The sequence below is a fragment of the Eschrichtius robustus genome, chromosome 1, assembly GCF_028021215.1.
Source record: "Eschrichtius robustus isolate mEscRob2 chromosome 1, mEscRob2.pri, whole genome shotgun sequence".
Classification (NCBI taxonomy): Eukaryota; Metazoa; Chordata; class Mammalia; order Artiodactyla; family Eschrichtiidae; genus Eschrichtius; species Eschrichtius robustus.
In genome coordinates this window covers 96,482,577-96,488,332 of record NC_090824.1, presented here as the reverse complement: position 1 = coordinate 96,488,332, position 5,756 = coordinate 96,482,577, and the positions used below count along the sequence as shown (strand labels likewise).

The following is a 5,756-nucleotide window of genomic DNA, read 5'->3' as shown; positions in this document are numbered from 1 at the left end:
TTTACTATTTATTTATATTTATTTATTTATTTATTTTTGGCTGCATTGGGTCTTCATTGCTGCACATGGGATTTCTCTAGTTGTGGCGAGCAGGGGCTACTCTACATTGCAGTGCACAGGCTTCTCATTGCAGTGGCTTCTCTTGTTGCGGAGCATGGGCTCTAGGCACGCGGGTTTCAGTAGTTGTGGCACGCGGGCTCAGTAGTTGTGGCTTGCGGGCTCTAGAGCGCAGGCTCAGTAGTTGTGGTGCATGGGCTTAGTTGCTCCACAGCATGTGGGGTCTTCCTGGACCAGGGCTCGAACCCATGTCCCCTGCATTGGCAGGCGGATTCTTAACCACTGCGCCACCAGGGGAGTCCCCCCCACCCTTATTTTAAAAATGCTTCTTTTTTTAATAGGAAGATTGAGCCTAAACTATTTTTTCAAAAGTATATTAGCATTGATTGGTAAAACTCTAAAGCATGCTCTTCACAACTTAAAGATAGATGAAGGTCTTATTTTAAAGCCATGATATAGCTTGACTATTTAGAATTAAACTTGTACTACTGGAAAATTGCATTTCTTTAATTATTCTGACAAACCAAACTAGTGTTTATAAAGTTCGAAGAAAATTCAGCAAAATAGGTGAAGGGTATTAAGAGGTACAAATTTCCAGTTATAAAATGGGCTGTAATATACAGCATAAGAAATATAGTCAGTAATACTGTAATAACTTTATGGTGACAGATGGTTACTGCACTTACGATGATCATTTCATAATATACTTAAATGTTGAATCACTATGTTGAACACCTGAAACTAACATAATATTGTAAGTCAATTATACTTCAATTTTTTAAAAAAAGTGATAAGCAAAGAAGTCATCTCTAATTCATGAGATTTATCTGCTTATTCAGGGAATATTTTTGTATAGTATGGCATATGTCACTGTTTAAATTATCTTATTAGAAAGAAAAAGTGTGTTTTAAATATTAAAAAACATATATCTATGCATACATATAACTGTTTTATGTATCATCTAAAAATAAAAGTGAAATACTTCTAATGGATCCACATGAGAAATTTTAAGGCTGGATTCAATAATTTTATCATCACCATCCTCTTTTTGATTATTCATGAACTGGAAAGTAAGCATGAGTCCTGCTTTTATAGTTCTTAAATGTTTTATTTCAAGGCAAGGTCAGGAAGAAAAACTTGGAAGATGTATCTAATGCACTGGATCCCAGAACAAATATTTCAATATCCTCACAGAGTGAACTAATTAATGAAAGTAATAAAGGAAAATTTAGCAGGAATTAACATAAAAGCTTATATTCAAGTTAAAAAAAGTTGCATCACTTGGAATTTTTAGCTTAGACAAGAGAAAGCATAATGAGGATGAAATAGCTATTTTCATATACTTAATCCATTCAGAGAAAGAAGAATTGACCTGCTCCAAAAGTTAGAACTAGGAGACCAGTGAGAGGTAAATATTGGACCATAATGAGAAATAAATTATTTCAGTTACAACTGAAGGCTGAAGAATGGCTGCCTCAAAATATTTTTGAGTAAGTTAACCCCTGAATATGGTCTAAGGTGTATTGCTACATAAGAGTAAAATTGTGGTGATATAACAAATTATTGATAAAATCAAAGTATGTAGTTAATCTGATAAAAGTCTTTTTAACAAAAAACAGCAAACATTTGTAATTTTTTTTTAACTTTTTAACCATTTAATGCTGAAAAAATTTTGACTTTTATTTATCCACATTGCTTTGAACTTTAGGCCGTATGTGGATTATTAAAGAAAAACCTACATATAGGGAATGCCTGCTGGACTGCAAAAGAATATTTGTTTCACTCAAAGCCGTATTCAGTTTTAGCCCATGTAAGAAACCTATCAACCCAAAACATCACATGACACAGTTTAAAATACTTTGCACTAGGGATGATACGTTTACTATTGGAAAAATCTAACCATATATATTACCTGTCTGAATTCTTTAAAAGCAATGCTTATCGGGAATTCCCTGGCGGTCCAGTGGTTAGGACTCCGAGCTTCCACTGCAGGGGACACGGGTTCGATCTCTGGTTGGGGAACTAAGATCCCACATGCCACTCAGCGCGGCCAAAAAAATAAATAAATAGATAAACAAAACACACACACACACACACACACACAAATAAATAAAAGCAATGCTTTTCCCCTGACCATACAAGAGAGAGAATACAGTTTCACTAATACATACATACATACACACATACTTAAACACATATATGAATAATTATAATTTAAAAATACAAAGAAGTGAAATTCTGGAATCCTTCCATCTAGAGCATTCAGATACTTGTATATTTATTTTTTTAAATTTATTTATTTTCATACTTGTCTATTTATTTTTTTAATTAATTTATTTTTTTGGCTGCGTCGGCTCTTAGTAGCAGCATGCAGGATCTTTTGTCGTGGCCCACAGGCTTCTCTCCAGTTGTGGCACGTGGGCTTTTCTCTAGTTGTGGTGTGCGGGTTTTCTCTCTCTAGTTGTGGTACACAGGCTCCAGAGCATATGGGCTCTGTAGTTTACTGCACGCAGGCTCTCGGGTTGAGGCGCACGAGCTCAGTAGCTGTGGCAGGCGGGCTAACTTGTCCCACGGCATGTGGGATCTTAGTTCCCCTACCAGAGATTGAACCTGCGCCCCCTGCATTGGAAGGTGGATTCTGGACCACCAGGGAAGTACCTATATTTGTATATTCAAAACAAGCAAATAAAATAGAAATTCTGTAGTATATTTAACTGTTCTCTTTTTCATCTGTTATACTGTATAATGATTATATATAATGAGATATACTATGGATAGGTCTTTGACATTTTGTAAAAAGAATTCTCTCCTGTGTCTTAGTTCTTTACCCTGTGGTATTAGTGTATTCCTGACTTTATTCCCATGTACCACCACTTTAAATTTTAAAATTTGCAGGCATGTGTCGAATCTACATGAATATGCAGTGTTTTAAATTATAGGCTGAGGATTTAGCAAATTCCTTAAATTGGAATTTAAGAAAATCTTCAGCATTTCTTAAGTCATATCCTACTCAGTGTCCTATTTTCAGTCTTTTTTTTTCCAGAGAGAAAAATTCCCCAGAGTTCTGCAGCATTCCAGAGCACCCTCCTTTTTATTTAATTATTTTGGAGGATGAAAAGCTTTTTCATAGCACCCTCACAAAATCCGTTATACCAAAGCACCACGCAGCCACACAGCGCATCGAGCCCAACACAGTGCCCGCGACTGTGGCTCTCCTCCTCAGCTTCTTGTCTCTTCATCCTTCCGGCCTGCCGCTTTGTATACGTGCTCTCTTCTGAACGCAGCTTTAACACTAACATACCCGGTACCCACACACATCTCCCTGAACCTGTCTCAATGTGTTGGGGACTTGTTCCTTCAGCACCAGCACCCAACCATAGAAGACAGAATATAAAGTCTTCCTCAATCCCACATGAACCGCGTCAGTCGTGAGATGGTAAGAGGGGCCATGTTAGCAGATAACTGCCAACTATTCTGAAGCCAAAGCCATTCATTCTGGTAACGACTTCTAGAAATATAACTGACTTAAATTATTTTTTTGATTTGGAGTATAGTTGATTTACAATGTTGTGTTAGCTTCTGCTGTACAGCAAAGTGCATCAGTTATACATATACATATGATCCACTCCTTTTTAGATTCTATTCCCATATAGGTCATTACAGAGTACTGAGAAGAGTTCCCTGTGCTATACAGTAGGTCCTTCTTAGTTATCTATTTTATATATAGTAGCGTGTATATGTCAATACCCATCTCCCAGTTTATCCCTCCCCCCTTCCCCCTGGTAACCGTAAGTTTGTTTTCTACATCTGTGACTCTATTTTTGTTTTGTAAATAAGTTCATTTGTACCCTTTTTTTAGATTCCACATATAAGCGATATCATATGATATTTGTCTTTCTCTGATAACTGACTTAAATTTAATAACTACATTCAGCAAGTGATTTCACTCAGATACCTACCCAGGTATACCTTTGACAAACAACTTAATCCAGAAGGTATCGCTCAAACTTAGATTCTCTGTGAGTGTTTATTTGTTTTTATGTTTGTGAGAGTTGTTTTTATGTTTGCTTTTGTGATTTTAGTGAACCCTTTAAAAATGTTCTCACCGGTGTTACTTCAGCTGTGCTGCCCTGACATAGAATGTTAGGGCTTAGATTATCAATTTGTCCCAGTGTTGACCAAGTGTGATCCCTGCAGTCACTTCCTCACATCTATCTGAAGTGTCACCCTCCTGGGTATGTCTGAGTAGCTGTGTTTCACTTGAAGAAAAGATCAGTTTCTTTCTCACAGATTCTGTGAATCATGTTACTGACCAGGTCTTTTCCCTGCCAGAAAGACCAAATCCATGTGTGGGGCCCACCTCTAGCAAGTATGGCGGACTTCAAGGCATGTGCACCCATCTCATGACTGGCCTTATTTTTTTCACTATGTCTTTGTTACAACTCTGTCATGAGCTTTTTATATATTTTTGCGAGCTGCCTAAAATTCTCTCTGGAAGTGTAAGTCGATAACTAATTTTAAATCAATTTATCATTCCATACTGCATAGAAAGAGTTCTAACTGAACTCATTTTAAAGAAACATTCTTATTCAGGGACATTTATTTAAAAGTTATGGCGCTCCAGGGAGAGAGATGTCGAAGCCGCCATCCAAACCCGGTCAAGCCAGGGCAAGTTAAAGTGTTCAGAGCTCTTTATAGGTTTGAACCCAAACTCCAGATGAATTGTACTTTGAAGAAGGTGATATTATCTACATTACTGACATGAGTGATACCAGTTGGTGGAAAGGCACCTCCAAAGGCAGGACGGGACTAATCCCAAGCAACTATGTGGCTGAGCAGGCAGAATCCATTGACAATCCATTGCATGAAGCTGCAAAAAGAGGCAACTTGAGCTGGTTGAGAGAGTGTTTGGACAACCGAGTCGGTGTTAATGGCTTGGACAAAGCTGGAAGCACTGCCCTATACTGGGCTTGTCATGGGGGTCACAAAGATACAGTGGAAATGCTATTTACTCAACCAAACATTGAACTGAACCAACAAAACAAGTTGGGAGACACAGCTTTGCATGCTGCTGCCTGGAAGGGTTATGCAGATATTGTCCAGTTGCTTCTGGCAAAACTTGCTAGAACAGACTTAAGAAACAATGAGAAGAAGCTGGCCCTAGACATGGCTACTAATGCTGCCTGTGCATCTCTCCTGAAAAAGAAACAGGGAACAGATGCAGTCCAAACATTCAGCAATGCCGAGGACTATCTTGATGATGAAGAATCAGATTAATTCCTTTCTGGAGCTTTGAGATCTAAAACTTCTGTTGCTTTTGCCATTTCAAAACCTTGTCTTTGGGGCTTCCCTGGTGGCGCAGTGGTTGAGAATCTGCCTGCCAATGCAGGGGACACGGGTTCGAGCCCTGGTCTGGGAAGATCCCACATGCTGCGGAGCAACTGGGCCCGTGAGCCACAACTACTGAGCCTGCGCGTCTGGAGCCTGTGCTCCGCAACAAGAGAGGCCGCGATAGTGAGAGGCCTGCGCACCGCAATGAAGAGTGGCCCCCGCTCGCCGCAACTAGAGAAGCCTGTGTGCATCAGCAAAGACCCAATGCAGCCAAAAATAGATAAATAAAATAAATAAATTTTTTTAAAAAAAGAAAAACTCAAGGCAAATCTCAATCTGTCTCCACTGCAGCCCTATCTCTCCTTCCC

General features: G+C 38.8%; 1 pseudogene; it reads left to right on the top strand.

The window, feature by feature from the left end:
- Positions 1–4,689: 4,689 nt before the first annotated feature.
- On the top strand, positions 4,690–5,334 carry LOC137759585 (osteoclast-stimulating factor 1 pseudogene; annotated as a pseudogene).
- The last annotated feature ends 422 nt before the right edge of the window (positions 5,335–5,756 follow it).